General features: G+C 36.8%; 1 protein-coding gene across 8 annotated transcripts in view; it reads left to right on the top strand.

Annotated features, from left to right (window-relative positions):
- Nucleotides 1-7,598: 7,598 nt before the first annotated feature.
- The window catches only part of ncor2 (nuclear receptor corepressor 2), a 112,374-nt gene continuing 102,933 nt past the window's right edge, over nucleotides 7,599-17,039 (top strand). For 6 of the 8 annotated variants that reach the window (XM_051118020.1, XM_051118021.1, XM_051118026.1 and 3 more), the window contains exon 1: nucleotides 7,599-8,058. The gene's annotated coding sequence lies outside the window, so the exon portion shown is untranslated. The remainder of the gene's footprint in view (nucleotides 8,059-17,039) is intronic. The other 2 variants (XM_051118025.1, XM_051118024.1) reach the window with 1 other exon arrangement.

Here is a 17,039-nt window from a genome sequence, read left to right as displayed (position 1 = left end):
TGGACAATTGGACAATTCATCAGCTGGACAAAACTGCCCTAAAAGTAAATCCAACAATATCATTGCTCTGTGCCATTATTGTTATAGTTGTGGCATTATACTTCATATTTACAGATATTCTCCTTGGTGTGTGTGGGCCTGTACTGCTTGTCTGTGTTTGTGCATTCCAAACAGAATTCCTGGCCAGAATGTAAGCCACTCGATATCAACTTGCTTATTGAACCGTTGCATGAAAACAGTATCACACACAATACATTTCTGATGTGATATATAGTTGCAGGTTGTAACTTTAACTTCACTTTAAATTTAAGGCTGCAGTTGAACTACACTTCCATTTTAGTGGGTTGAAATGTTTACAGTGTGTGTCTATGAGGCATTCTCAGTAATACAGATTGTGAGGTCTGTGTATGTAAACCGTATTGACTCTGTAAAGCCTAAAGCCAAGCTCTTCCCCTAGACAGAGAGAGAAACATTGAAGAGCTGATGATTTATCTCCACCATTACTCAACACACCCTACAGCCATTCTGCCAGAGATCTTCTGTGTGTGTGTGTGTGTGAGAGTGTGTGGTGTGCTAGAGGATATGAGATTAATTTAAAGGCCACCCTACATCCTCACTTTTATTGATGTTGTATTTCATACAGACATATTTTCTGTTCATTCTCTTGCCTTTTTTGAGCAAATGTCACCTGCTCCTCATATTCTCTGTTCTTTTATTCTCCCTCTCTTTCTCTCTCGGCTGGGGAGGGATAATTCTCCGGAATGTTCCCCCTGTTCTCTGGTTGCGGTAATGAATACCAGCTTTGGTACGTTAAATTTTGTCTAGACCTGAAGAGTGCACACCTCTCTCTCCCTCTCTCTCTGTCCTTCTTCTGCTGATTGAGAATTTGTGATATAATTATAACGATGCTATATATAACCCACACGCCGTTCCAAATATGTCTCCTCATTTTTATTATCTGCGCTCAAATCTTTTCCTATTACTTTTTCCTTGTAGACTAATTATGTAATGCCTAAAATGGGTTCATTTTTCATCATTTTGATGGGTGGCTTCATTTCCGCAGATGAGAAGTAACAGAAAGCGTAACGGAGAGTGTGTGTGTGTCTTTGAGTAATCTGTGTGGTGAGAGTCTGGAATGTAGATGATCTGTCCGAGGAATCCAGCATGTGGAATTGTTATCACAGATGTGGCTGTGTGAAGTAACCATCCGTCTGAGAGTATATAAATAAAAGCGGCGTTTTCTTTTTCTCTTTCTTGTCAGCCGAATTCATTTGTCACTTTTGTGCCACGGTAATGTCTTCAGCTGTATCAACAGGGAGAGCTACTTTGAGCGCCTTCCATCATTTCCGACCCCCCCTCTCTCTGCCCGCTGCCTCTGTTGATGTTGCTCATCATTAATTTGAGCTAGGCTAATGGCTCTCTGCTAGATAACCACCAATTTAGAGGCTTTGAAATCAATAGCTTGTAGCTAAAGCTTTGCTTGCAGAAGAACCAGCAGGGATAAGACTTTGATGCCGGCTTAGATATGAAAGTGTGTGTGCAGCTGAGCAGAATTTTTTATTTTTTTCCCCCAAAGTCTGACAGACTAGAAGAGGAAGGCGTTGTGGTGACAAGGGACTTCCACTGCTTTGCTTCCACTGAATCTTTCAACCAAAATTCCGTTCAAAGTCTATTTTTAGTTTAGTATACAGAGACAACTGAAAGTATGCTATTCATATGTTAATTCTCCAAAGAAGTGTTAAAGACAACAACAATAAAAAAGGACTGGATTTAATTTCTTAAAAGAAATAGTTCACCCAAGGTTGTTGAAAATTGACTCACACTTAGGCCATCCAAGATCAGTTTGCTTCTTCATCGAAACACATTTGAAGAATTTTGGAATCACTTGCTCACCAATGGATCCTCTGCAGTGAATGGGTGCCATCAGAATGAGAGTCCAAACAGCTGATAAAAACATCACAATCTCCATCAATTAACATCTTGTAAACAGAAAAGCGGCATGTTTGTAAAAAAAAACAAATCCATTGAGTCATCCACTGTCTACACTCAGCTTATAGCCAAAATAATAGTCTATAATCCATAATAATGCTTCCTCCAGTGAAAAAGTCCATCATCTGTTGTCTTCTCACATCAAAATCCACCAGCATATTTGTTTATAGGTGTTTTCAACTGTTTTCGTTTATATAAACAGTACTTGATCTGTGCATATTTCTCTCCTGATTCAGACAAGATGACTTTTTTACTATACAGAAAGCAATATTATGGATACAGAACTAACTAATATTTTAGCCGGAAGCAACGGTTTAAAGTTAAAACATCTTAGTCATATTTTTGTCTATTATGAAGCTAAATTAAAAAACCTGTGAATATCTGGTTTAAGATTCATGTATCAAATTCTTTAAATGTCATATTTGTATTTGCGTTGATTTCAATCGATATAATATTACATTTCCAAGAAACGTTTTTAGTTAAATTTGGCTTGAAAAAGAAATAAAATTGGAAATTAATCTAATTTCTAAATTATGTTGAGCTAATGTTACCATGAATGTTTAATTCCTTTTGTTTTCCGATAATCTGTCACACTTGGATATACCTTGCAATATGTGAGAAAATATCTGTAGTTTATTTGTTAGATTGCCAGTTTATTGTAAAAATGTCATGTGGTGTAACTATCAAATAAATTTATGCTTTCCTTTCATCATGAAACATGTTTTTTAAAGAAGTCTCTTCTGCTCACCAAGCCTGCATTTATCTGATCCAAAGCAAAATAAAAAAAAAAAATTGAAATATTTTTACTATTTAAAATAACTTTTCTATTTGAATATATTTTAAAAAATTTAAATTATTCCTGTGATTTCAAATTTTAGTATCATATTACTCCAGTCACATGATCCTTCAGAAAACATTCTAATATTCTGATTTGCTGCTCAAAAACCATTTATTATTATTATTATTATTATTGTGTTGAAAACAGCTGAGTAGAATTTTTCAGGTTTCTTTGATGAATAGAAAGTTCAGAAGAACAGCATTTATCTGAAATAGAAATCTTTTGTAACACTATAAATTACTTTATCATCACTTTTGATCAATTTAAAGCATCCTTGCTAAATAAAAGCATTCATTTCTATAATTTATTTAAAAAAATATATATATATGCTGACTCCAAACCTTTGAATGGTATAATGTATAATGTTACAAAAGCTTTTTATTTCAGATAAATGCTGATCTTCGTATCTTTATATTCTTTAAAGAATCCTGAAAAATTTACATTTAAATATTTATGATAATAATAATAATGTTTCTTTGAGCAGCAAAACAGCTTATTAGAATGATTTCTGAAGGATCATGTGAAACTGAAGACTGGAGTAATGATGCTGAAAATGTAGCTTTGATCACAGGAATACTGAATTACAGAATTACATCTTAAAATATATGAAAATAGAAAAAAGCAGTTATTTTAAATAGTAAAAATATTTTACAATATTACTGCTTTTGCTGCATTTTGGATCAAAGAAATGCAGGCTTGGTAAGCTGAAGAGAATTCTTAAAAAACATTACATATCTTACCGTTTAAAAACTTTTGACTGGTACACATCTTGTTCATTATTGTGACAAATTGTAGACTTTTCAAGGTAAAATATTTATTATTATTTACAAATATCATTAATTCGTGAATGTGTTATGTTGATATATTTGTGTTGATATGTTAAGAGACTTACTGACCTAGAGACAACAGTCATAATTTCCTGTTTTATAAAAAGACAAGCATCACATCATTAACCCTAATGCTATCCAAAAGCCAAATAGCAATTCATTTTGCCTTCTTTCTATAATGCCCACTTTTCACAGTTCACTTCCTGCCCTTCCCCCCTACTTTTTTTTTTGTTAGCTGAATATCCTGTTTTACTCTTACACAATTCATCGATTCTCATCCAAATATCTAAGCTTGTTTTCACAGGCAGTTTATTATACGGAAACCACATTGTAATCTATTGCAAAACAATAAAAATAAGCTCAAGTTATAATGGGCGATGGAATGTGATTGCAATATTTGATATACCCCACTGGGTTTGCTTGTCTGTTAGTTGACTCGCACACACACATGGGCAACTGTAACTGCTTTAACTTTATCGCAGTGCTGAGTAATTGGCCATTGTAGAGATGGAGGGCAAGATAACACCATGACACTTCAGGCTCTGGGGAACTTTGATAAAATAAACAACCCTCTTTCCTCTTCAGTGGCGGGTAACCCAGGAGAGAGAGAACGACAGAGGAAGGGAGGGATGGTGGTGAGGCGGTATAGATGGGCGGAAAACTGGATGGGCAAAGAGAATGAAAAGACTGCGGAGCAGAAAGAAAAACAGAGCTAAAGAAAAACAAACCCTGACATCATGGAGTAACTTGGAAACTGAATGTAGGTCAAACCCAACCTGGTCTTAATGTTACACTTAAGACACTTTTCCAGGCAGATAATCAGATCAGATGGCTAAGGCATAAATATAAGATCAAAACAGAAAAACAAAACAACAGTGTTTTTGTTTTAAAGGGACAGTCTGAGCATTTACTGTAAGCTCAAGTTGTTTCAAACCTGTAGAGTTCTGCTAAACACAAATGAAGATATTTTGAAAAATGTTGACTTTCATAGATTTGGAACAACTTGAAGGCGAGTAAATGATAACAGAATTTTCAATTTTGACTGAACTGTCTCTTTAATTCCTCTTGTTTGGCCTCACCATCAAGGCGAAAGAGCAACGGAACATCCAGCGTTTGAGGCAATGTGAAAAACGACTGACTCACGCTTATGAATGTCAATTCTGAGATTTTTTTTTCGCCGGCTCTCTGAAGGTTACCCTGACACACATCCATTGAAAATGTCAACATGCAAATCCGCAGACTCACACACATGAGATTAACACCACAAGGCAAAGATAGGAGGTGGCTGTGTGTCAGAGAATCATCCTGTGAGATCACCGCCATATTGTTTGACTTTAGAAAAGCAGGAACACATGTAATGATGCTTACAGTAAAAACCGCCGATTACACAAGGGCTTGAATAAAGGGGCTGCCCACACAAACAATATGCCCCTAGCGGGTCAACATCATTCAAACTGAGGTATGGAAATGAAACTCTGTTGACATATAAGACTCCTCGGGAAGACGGTGTGTGAAAGGTTGATTAATTCTGGAGCTTCACGGATGTGTGGCTGTCGGTGCCTGATGGCTGTGGGTGGCTGAGCTGCAGAGAAAAGGATTCAGATCATTAGCGAAACCACAGGTCATTTACTGAGCCCACAGTGTGATCTCTCTGACACTATTCTTCAATGTTAAAACACTGTATCCACAGCTTGCGTCTCCACGGGCTTCAAATAGCCCAGATGTGGAGGGCCTGGAGAGATGCAACTCAGGGGGTACAACGCATTAGTGTCTGCAAGAGCCATTTGCCAAAGTGTGCATGTGTTTTCTGGAAACACAGTGATATTTCAGTTGGATGACAGAACCTTTGATATTTCGTTTGGCCTTTTTAAACTATTTTAGATCATTAGTAGACAACTTTTGTGGTTTAAATAATTCAGAAATTCATTGATCTGGTAATGCCGAACAGTTTTGGTTCCCACTGACTTCCATTGTAGTTTTTGTCCATGGAAAAACCAACTAACCAAAGAAAATCAATAGGAACTGAAACATTTTGGTTACCAACACTGTTCCACAGAAGAAAGGAAGTTCTGTTTGTATCAACATAAGGGTGAGCAAATATTGACAGAATTTTTTATTTTTGGGTGAACTATACTTGCAAAACCTTCTTATGTTATTTAGCATTTAACAAAATGTAAAAAATAAACAAATAAACATGTCCGTACAAACCAATTCAAGAATCACTTGTTTAGCATACACTGTAAAAAACAATTTGTTGAGTCAACTTAAAATAATTTGTAACCTGGCTGCCTTTAAATTTTAAGTTCAGTCAACTCAAAAAAAGTTTATTCAACTTGAAATGTTAAATTATACTAAGTAACAACTTAGATATTTGAGTTGAATCAACTTAAAAATTTAAGGCAGCTGGGTTACTTACCCATCTGTTAAGTTTAGCAAACACAAATATCTAAGTTGTTACTTAGTACAACTTAACATTTCAAGTTGACTAAACTTATTTTAGTTGACTGAACTTAAAATTTTAAGGCAGCAGGGTAACAAGTTATTTTAAGCTGACTCAACAAATTGTGTTTTTTATTTCTTACAGTGTAGAGGGTTTTCATGACGCGTCATCAGTCATCAGAAACTAGCATATTTGCTGATTATTGCGGCTGAAAGGCAAGGCAAGGCAAGGCAAGGCAAGTTTATTTATATAGCACATTTCATACACAGAGGTAATTCAAAGTGCTTTACATAAAAGGAAGTAGAATAATCATAAAAACAATAATAAAAACAATCACAAAAAAGGAAGTAGAACAATCATAAAAACAATGATTATAACAATAAAACAAAAATGTAAAATGTAAAAACAATTATTGTCATGTTTTGGGCTGTACTAATCAGCTGGACCGGAAAAAAACATTTGGAGTACTATACACTGTCAAAAGTTATAACAAATCATGGAGATAAGTGCAAAAAACTGAGGAACAAAAGGCATTTGTGGTCAAACTGAACCAGGATTTCCAGGGCAAGAATCTTGACAACATTCGTCTTCGTTCTTATCATTTCCGGTCAGGTAGGTGAAATATTAAGCTAATATCTTAATTAACACTGCTCGTACGTATTTTTACAGCCTATCAACTTAAGTTTGTCAAAATGTTGCACCCTTTCCTGCTTACTAAATCCTTCTCTATATGATTTAGCAACTTCCACATGTTTTTTTCCATGATTTAGACAGCATAAACTAGAACAACGTATTCAGTAATACATTAACTGTGCAATGCTGTTGTTTACATCTGAGTGTCTCCAATATGGACGTGCATCCGGGTAACTGATCAAACCGTGCAGTAAGTGCAAACCCTCTATTGAATGAGCATCTCCATGGGAAATCAACTACTCTGTGAAAACTTACGCCCGGCACGTTACGTTATGTATTCAATTTCTAGCATTATAAACAATGATTTGCAAAGCACACCCCCTGCCATTGAACATTTTTGGCTATTTTAAACTATTTTAGATCATTATGTAGACAACTTTTGTGGTTTAAATAGGTTAAGTCACAAATTCATGGATCTGGTAATGCCAAACAGTTCTGTGTATCTATCTGTCTGTCCATCTATCTATCTATCTATCTATCTATCTATCTACCTTTCTATACATCTATCTGTCCGTCCGTCCGTCTATCATGCAAATAATGAACATTGCTTGTTTAAATTCACAATTGCCAGTTACTACTTGTAACCACCACACATTTTGTTCTTTAAATAACACTTTTAATTTTCTCTGCTTGATTTTTCAACACTTCAGGAATCACCTATTTTGTGTATCTTTATTATATTTGTATATTTAGTATATCGTCATATTCTATTCACATGTTCTGACGAGTGGTGTGATTTGTAGTGATTTACATAGCAGTGGGACCTATTTTCAAAAGAGGCGCACTGGCCCTTTAAGAGCTGAGAAACTGCACTTGACGTCCAGCGGACTCTTGCTTTGCCAGCAGCAGTCAGTCACACACGGACTCAAGTCATCTCTGAACCGCAGAGATTCTCGTTCAGTCGCTTCGTGTATTTACAGCCACCTCTGCGAAAAACGACTAGACAGAATGGGCACGAACTGCTCCTCTGGAATCACAGCCGTTTGGAGATAAGAGGGCGGAAACGCGAGTAAAACAGAGACAGAGGAGAAAGGAAAAACAGACGAGGAGCGCGAGAAGGCCGAACCTATCGAGGGAGCGCGAGAGCAGCCTAGTTTCTCACGCGACAGGCGCGCGGCGCTCAAGTGGATTTGCGGCTCAAACCGACGAGGACAAAAACACGGCCGTAGCACACCGTACATGTGGATTACTCGCGGAAATTTCCTCATTTTTTTCTCCTCACAAACTACATAAACGACCGGTAGCGATAGACCTTTACCTTCCGCGGAGAGGTAAGTTATTACAAGACGTTTTGTCCATGATTCTGTCAGCCGTTTATCGGGTTTAAGGGTACCGAGACTTCTCCGAGACGCTGTCGGAGTATCGGGGTTTGTCTGTGACTAACGGCCATTATTCCTTCACTGAACCTCTGCTACACTGAATGAGCGTCTCCGAGCAAGGCGGAAATCAACCACTCCGTGAAGACTGGCCGGCTAGTTAGCATAGCTAGCGGTGTTTGTGATTTAACGTTAGACGGAATGCTGTTAAATTACGTCCGGTATGTTACGTTACCTATTTAATCGGTGTCTAACACTATAAACATTGTTTTAAAAAACACATCGTCTGCCGTTGAGCGGTTTTGGGGGGTCGGCTGTTGAGCTAGCTGAGTTAGCTCCGTTTATGTGTTGTTATATTGTATTGAATGCTTGGCTAGTTCTGTAGTAACGCTGCCGGGTGCAAGCAGAGGATGAGGCGTATAGTTTCAGTCTGCTTTGGATGTGTTTCTTTGGTGTTAATCAGATTATATCCGTGCTATTTAGAATTTATTGGTCAACTTCTCATTATTGGATGTGTCCAGATGAAGGAATCTTTACTCTTTACTTGTGAGCTGCATCATGGTGTTACTCAAGGAGCTTCGATCAAAATCGTTTTGTCAGTTGGCTGTTTTTGTTGTGGTAGTGAAGTAAAATATTGCAGTTCGGCTAACAGAACTTTCAGAAAAATATATATACACTAAAATGGAAAAAATGTGTGTATGTATGTATATATGGGTAATTTTTGACATTGAAAGCTGAATAAATAAGCTTTCCATTGATGTATGGTTTGTTGTGATAGGACAATATTTGGCCGAGATACAACTATTTGAAAATCTGGAATCTGAGGGTGCAAAAATAAAAATATTGAAAAAAAAAGTTAGCAATGCATGTTACTAATCAAAAATTATGTTTTGATATGTTTACAGTAGGAAATTTACAAAATATCTTCATGGAACATGATCTTTACTTAATATCCTAATGATTTTTGGCATAAAAGAAAAATCAAATACAAATATACTCGTGCTGCTTAAGAGTGATTTTGTGTGTCTCATTTTTCTCAGAAATTGGGACCACTCGCTCAGTGTCCCTTCCCCCCAGCCTCTTAAATGTGTATGCCTCCAGCATATAGATAACATTTAAGGGTTAAAGACCAATAGTGCATGGGAATAGCTTTCACAGACTTCAGCAGTATGTGGTTTGAGCCCATATTTAGAGCTGGAGCTCATGCGGTGATGTACTGAAACGCAATTGTTCATGAAACGCTTCAGAAATCTCTACACTGCCTGACTGTTCCATTGTTTTCATGTGAATCAGCGACTCTGGTTTCCTTCATTGTACTGTAAATATCACTAGGAAAGTGTTGAGAAGTCTTGCATAAACACGACGGGTAACGGCATTTGTGGACCTCCCGCCCCCTTCACAAAGCTCTCCAACACCTTCATAGCCCGCTGATGATGACGCTGGAGCTACAGTCGTTTGCTTTCCATCTCGGATGTTGTTATTAAGGGTCAATAAATCATAGTGGATACCAAATGCTTGTCAACAGCTGTTGATTTGCACATGAAAGGCAGTGGAATGTGAAAAATGGAGGCCACACAGCTTAAGTGTATTAGTGTAATTGGACATGGGCCAGCCGAAGGTTTTTTTTTTTTTTTTCTCTTGAGCAGCATTCTTTCCCACTGTACATTAGAAGAGAACAAAGCGCAGTGTCGTAAGTGGACCAGCGAGATGCCTGAACCCAAAACAGAACTGGCCTCAGACAACCTCTTTGCTCCGTAGGGCTGCCAGGACTCATGGCCAGAAAACAACAGATTTGTTTTGGACTCACATCAACTCCAGTTCCACCCCTCTGCGTTGTGTATTGAGTAATGATATTCTTTCTCCCTCTCCTTGCTGCTCTGTACAGATTGTTGATAAGCATTGAAAAGAAATGAGTTTGCCTTTTGAGCATTGTCTGGTGAAATGTGGAGCTAGTTTACCACTTTATCTTTGTCTGTTTTCAGAATGCTTTGCACAGACTCATACACAGTGCGCAGCAGTTTTGCAGCTGCAAGCTTTATTACAGCCGGCCTTTTCGTTAATTCATGTCAGATGCCTTGTTTCTACTTCTATGAACTGCGGAACATGCTCGAGTACTATTCAGGGACAAGATAAGGAGTTGATAGCTTACAAAGTGTTTGTCCTTGACCGTTCTTCATTTTGATAAATGAGCAGCTAGAGTGAAACATCGAAGGAAATTAACTGTATGCAAAGTGCTTTCAGTGTAAGCCGACTTCTTGGCTTGTCATCATGCCGTCACTCTTTGTATCGACTGTGGTGGACTGCTTTGCTGAGTTGGCTGTGTTGCATTGGTTGGGTTTTGCCTGTGCTGCAGTGCTGTCTCTGTAAGGCTCCAGAAGAACTGCTTCTCCTGCAATCACTGTGCATTGTGTATTGTGAATAGTGCTTTGTTTTGTGCTGTTATAGGTGTTTTCAGCCTTTTGGGTGCTTATATATATTAAACCCTACCATTTAAAAAAAATTCGAGGTTGGTCAGATATTTAAAGTGTTTTTGAAAGAATTATTTTATGTTCACCAAGGCTGAATTTATTTGATCAAAATATAGTAAAAACAGTAATGTTGTGAAACGTTACAATTTAAAACAACTCTTTTCTATTTTAAGATGTAATTTATTTCTGTGACGCAAAGCTAGATTTTTCAGAAATCATTCTAATATGATGATTTGCTGCTCTACAAACATTTATATCAATGTTAAAAACAGTTGTGCTGCTTAATATTTTAGTGGAAACCGTGGTACTTTTTGTCCAGGAGTCTTTGAGGAATTGAAATTTCAAAAGAACAGCATTTGTTTGAAATGGAAACCTTTTGTAACATTATAAATGACTTTACTGTCATTTAATCATTTAATTCATACTTGCAGGACAACAGTATTAATTTTGTTAAAAGAAGAAAAATGTAATATTTGCGCTGATGCAAAATTTTAAACGGCTTACACTAACAAATAACACCACATTATGCATTATAGTTAATTAGTATCCGTTTGTTGATTTAAAAACACTTTATTTTTTTATTTTTTATTTTTTTTTTAAACCACTTTCATAGTGTTTTTATAGACCTTTTGGATCAGTGAATAGCCCTGTTAGAAAGTGGGTTATAGGCTTTATCCTGTCACCCACCTTTGTCTTTAGTTCTCTTGCGTGCTATCAGCAGCAGTTGTGTCATATCAAGCACAGTTAGATAAGGCCAAATTGCTGGAGTTCCCCCAGTGGTGGAGTGATATTGCCATGACGTAACCACTAGCGTTATAAGTGTAATGTTGACACTGGTGTGTTTGTTAGCTCAGTGAGGCAATAATACTCCATATCTACAGTTGATGGCACCATATCTGGAGAGAAGTTTATGCAGTTCATAGGGTCAACACGTTTTGCCATTTAGAATTTTGACATGCTTTAAGAGAGAGAAATTTGTCATGCTATTTGGATATAGAAGTAAAAATTTGCTTGTTGTGGTTTAAGTGAACCAAACAATTCTGAGTGTTAGAGGCTGGATGAGCTATTTGAGCAAAACTGTAACCGCTGTAAAGTCAAGTTTGTTTTATGCAAAATGCACTCTTGCACAATGTTACTTAAATAATCCTAATGTATGTCTTGAATCTATCAGAATTGAGCCTGACTGATCCCATTAGTTAAGGCAGAGTTTTGGACGAACTCCCATGGCATCTGTCCTGCGCTAGTGGTGGTCAGTGTGTGTGCTGTGAGTGTTGTAAACATGTGCCCATGGCCAAGTGTTTGATTGCTAAAAAAGGCCAGAGTAAATAGGCTGCAAATACCATTTAGACTATTAGACTAATGGCCACATGCCGAAGGTCAGGGAGCCTTTGTTTCTACTTCAAGGGATGTATATGTTAGTGTCCTTGTTAGTGGGTGGTGTTTCGAACCATTTGAATGCGTTATAAGCAGGTCATTTGAACTTAAGTGTCTGGTGGACTGTGAAATGCAGAGCGCAGCAGCCTTCTGGGTGTTTTAGAAGAAGTCCTTGATCTGACATCAATTTTGTATATGGTCAGAATGGAGTACCAGTGCTGAGTGCCCCATTAACGTTCAGTAAATGCACTGTCTAGAGGTTCTGACTGTCAACCCCTCCCCATCAGCCCTTCACCGGGATTGGGCAAACAGCCACTACTCCCCTCTCCTGTACTCTTAGACACCTCCCGTTTTATCTCTACAGTCAGTTCCTCTTTCTTTGTTACACAATGGTGAGTTACACAGAACCACAGCTTAAAATAACACCACAAAGTATTTTAGATTTTTCTACTGATTATGACGCGCACCTGTGCTAGTACATGTATGCATGCTCATTCTGTCAGTATGAGAATTTCATCCAAGCCCTGCCGACAGGCTTACCCTGTTTGATTTGACTATAGATGTTCGTTATCGCATGAATCCATCATATTGACATCAGCAGCATTTCCTGCTAAGCAAAATAGAACTATTACAGCTTCCTTTTTACCTACTGCTTTATTTGCTTATAATGTGATTATGCATGGTCTTGTACATGTTCCTTCATTCTTAATTAGTCAGTGCAGCATGTTATGCTGCATGTTTGGGTGCACACTCAGCGTTTGTGCTTTTTGTAAGAATTCTGTTGTTGTCAGCAGTGGTGTCGAGTGGTCTTGCAGTGGTGGCGGTCTGTGGAGAAAGTCAGTGTCTGTCTGCACAGCCACATCAATAGCAGCTGCTACCTCTGACATTTTTAGTAAACTGGAGAGCAGCCAGCAAGAGGGACTAAAAATGTAGGTGTGCGTGCCTGTATGCGTTCATGTGACACTGGGTGTCAAGTACAGCGTGCATTCAGATAGTGATTGTGGTGTGGAGTGCTGGGGGATAGACTGTATTGAGTGATAGAATGTATTTGTGAGTTCTACTGAGCCACATGAGCCCTGTGCGTTCCTGGCATTGAGCAAGTCGACTGCAGGCCAAGTGTGAATGCAGGCTCTGCCTTTTGAAGAACAGCTGAATTGTTAAAAGGAAAATAGAAGGTTCTGCTGGAAATATTTGTTTTGTAATGTTGCATCATGTTGAAGATCAGTCTTGTGCTGAAGGCTGTTATCGCTTACCTGATGTTAGCAGTCACAAGAGATTTTAGTTCAGTTTTGGATTGAAAAGGTAGACTTGCTTAGATAACATATAAACTAACAAATAAAGCCGTTGAATATATAAAGTATAATGCCAAACAGTTTTGTAGAGGAAAAGCTTTTTTTTATTTATTTATTTATTTATTTATTTTTTTATCAGTTGCTGATATTTGTGTGATTGTCTAATGCAATTTAATTGAGATGCATATTCATACAATATTTACAAATATTTTCTAACAGAAAGTTGTGCATTATTCATTTGTCAAGACTGTTGGTTGATGTTGGAAATGAAACAAGAGACGCTTCTGTTAATCGATTAAGTGGTGATCGACAATGCCAGTATTCTCAAAATTAACAAATTTTGGCTAAAATCTGTCTATATATTATTAATCGCTAATTATTTACACTTTTGATAAAAATAAATCATTAAATGCCCTAATGGCTGTGGTATGAAGCTATGATTGAAAACTGAAACATTCAGTCATTAAAATCTATTGAATGCTTTCTGAAGGTTTTATAAGTTGTACACCAATTACAAGTGTCTTTTTGTAGGGCCCTTTAAAATTTATATTTTTTCGCAAATTCTGTTTTATTTTTCTTACTATTTTTTTTTTTTTTTCATTGTAATTTTATAAACTCTGTATTAATGGTAGAAAAAAATCAAAATGCACGTCTTGTTAATTAAAATGAACATCATGAAATGTACATAATTTTACAGCAATTTCTTCAGTTTAAGTAAAATTTTTAAGGCCCTATGTAATACATATATTTTTTTTCTCAAAATAGGTTAATTTTTTTAATCAAATTCTGTGTAATAATCAAATCCCTAATTGATTTTATAAAAAAAAAAAAATTCGTTTTTAAGAAATACTTGTAATAAATGTTGCTTATTTACATTTTTCTGGTAAATAAATTATGGTAAATAATGATGTTTTAATAATAATTTATTATTAGAAGTAGTAAGTAATATGTTTCTGTCACAATTTCTTTAGGTTAAACTGAACTTTAATTTGGATGGATTGCTGTGAAGACCTTTATTATGATAGTTTTTCTAAAAAGAAACAGTGATTGTTTGTGTTCATGTACTCGTATTGAAGCTGAAAACACTAAGTGTCATGCATGCTTTCTGTATTTGTAGTAAATCTGTGCAATTCATTCACAGAGAGATACGCAGAACATGCAGGATTCATATTCAAATAATCTTTTTGCAGCTTAATGTTCAATATCCATATTGCGTTTTTATTTAAGTGTGCTGACCTACTTTTGATTTATTCCTCCCAAATGTGTCAAATTCCGTGACATTCCGCATTATACAATTAGTTCCATTTTTATGACTGGATTTCGTGATTCTGTGCTTGTTTTCCGCATCGTGGAAATCATAGTGCCCTATTTTTGTTTCTTAGTGTGTTCGTTTATTGTTGTACTTCAGGTTTCAAAGTATATCTTTACCAAGTTCTACATTTTAAGCAACTTGGTTATTTTATAGCTTGCCCTAGATTTACTTCTTTTTTTTTTTTTTTTACTGACTATTTCAGACAGTGTTTGAATCCTGTTTTATTACCAATTCTGTTTGAGTGGATTTTGCTTTTAATGCCAGTCTCTGCCTTTAACGTGTGTTTTGAATTGAGCTGAGCTGTTTTCTGGATTCTCAGTGCTCATGGCATCCCTTTGCACTTCGACCTGAATATCAGGGTAGAATTAAGGCTGTGTGTGGGCTCACTGTCATCCATCTGATGTGTTTTCTTCATTATCCTGTGTGTTTTCTCTGCTGCAGTAGTTGTGAGGGTGTAGTGTGTTGGTGGTGACTCTCTCTGCCTCAGGGTTTTGTACTCGCTGGCCCATTATGAAACAAGCAACTGCTTATGAAACAGAATGTGAGGGGTGGACAGATTTTGCGTAGCGGAGCCTATAGCAGCTGTGTGTGTAAGAGCTGGCGAAATTGATGAATGTGTGTGAAGATGGAATAGAAACAGGCTTCACCTTCCTGCTATCAGCCACTTACTGTTGATCTCACTGGATCTTTCTCCACTCAAGTCATTCTGAATGTGAATGCCAGCTTTAGGATTTCTTTGCTTATTATGATCTCGGAAATATTGAGTGTGTTGATTGAGCACAGTGATGTTACATCCTATCCATGAACAAAAAGCTTGTTTTTCTGATGTAAACCAAAACTGCCCTTTCCATATAAAAACGAAAGTAGCTTATGAAGTTCGAATGAACAAAATCACACGGGTCAGTTAAATATTAAAAAAGGGAGGAAAAGTAATCAAGTCAAGTTTGGAAAGTAAGGCCAGGAAATGACAAGACGGTGGAACTTGCCTGTTGGAAAAAACCCTCTGACACTTCCTATGTCCTATTGTTGTCTTTACTAGCCTTTATAGGATGTCCAGAGTGGGCCATTTAGAGATGTGTTCTGGCTGCGGCTCTTCATTTGGGATTTAAATATGTCTTTGCCATCATCCTTTTAAATCTCCAAGTGCTTGTTCCTAAGCTGTAATAAATTCTTTGTTCCCCATGTCTTTTTGTATGAATGCTCCACAGGTTTGTTCTTTGCCTGATGTCTCGTATGAGGTTTGTGGCTTGTGGATTTTATATGGTAGTTGCTCCCATGGATGAGTTTGCTATGTGTGTGTGAGTGCGTTTCTGGCAGCATAATAAAGTATTGACTCATATGGAAGAGAGCCCAAGACTTTACTGGAAGAGGAGCTGTGCTTTCTATCAGTGTCTCTTGATCTTATATCAGCAACAGTCTACAGTAAGCAGAGGTTGACTGATTTATCTATGGCAATCGGCACCGATAACAGCGTTCTGCAAAAGTGAGCACTGAGAATAGACATTATTTCCACCATGTGAATGCATTCTGCACAGAGCCATGTGCTTACAGTTAAAGCTGTTGACAATGATCTAAGAATCTAAGGTGTGTATGCATGTTATGACACTAAGTAATGATACTGTAAATCATTAGCATCTCAAATGGGACTCCACCTACATTGTTAGATTAAATCTGATTATACATTTTAAGTCACACTTTGTCAGTATAATTGCACGTGTGATTATTCAGTACGTTGTCATACATTATCGACTCCTGTAGTGCCACCAGACTATATGAATACATTGTTTATTGAAATTTAGATATTTAGGAAGTGTCTAGGTATTTACATTTGGAAGGGGTTTAGAGTGTGTTAGACTGGACTTTTTGAAATTTAAGGCCTGGAAACTCTTGAAAAATAGCAATATTTCTGAAGAGGTACTTGAAAAGTGCTTGAATTATTGAAAGACAGTGTATAAGATAAAGTGTTTAATTTTGTCAATAGGCACACATCTTTTCATGCAAAATTTACACAATTCAAAAAAAATCATACATTTTTCACATATTTCAGTTAATGTCAGAAAACAATTAAGCTAAGCAAGTAGTAGTACTGACAGTGTCATGTGAACATGGCTGAAAATGCGAAAAGAGGATCAGATGAACCGAATCAATTGAGTCATTTGCGCTGGAACCACTCTAGTTGATTCAAACATCATTAATTTCAAGTGATTCACTAGCAAAAACTAGATCAAATTAAAAGAGCCACTCGTTTTTGAATTTCAACATCGCTTGTAGCGATTTTAAAAAGCATGTAGTGATGGGTGAAATGAAGCTTTTCGAAACTCAGAATCAGTTAAACCATTGTGTCGCAAAATGATTCATTGTTTCAAAGTGAACTTCGTTTATTGTGAAATCATTTGATTCAGGTTGGGATTACAGAGCGTGTATTGTGAATCATTTTGTGAATTGAATTATTCAAATTAAATGAGTTGCGATACGTGATTGTTAGTTCCA

The sequence above is a fragment of the Labeo rohita genome, chromosome 8, assembly GCF_022985175.1.
Source record: "Labeo rohita strain BAU-BD-2019 chromosome 8, IGBB_LRoh.1.0, whole genome shotgun sequence".
Lineage (NCBI taxonomy): Eukaryota > Metazoa > Chordata > Actinopteri > Cypriniformes > Cyprinidae > Labeo > Labeo rohita.
The sequence above is the reverse complement of the archived record's forward strand: the minus strand, read 5'-3'. Positions and strand labels throughout refer to the sequence as shown.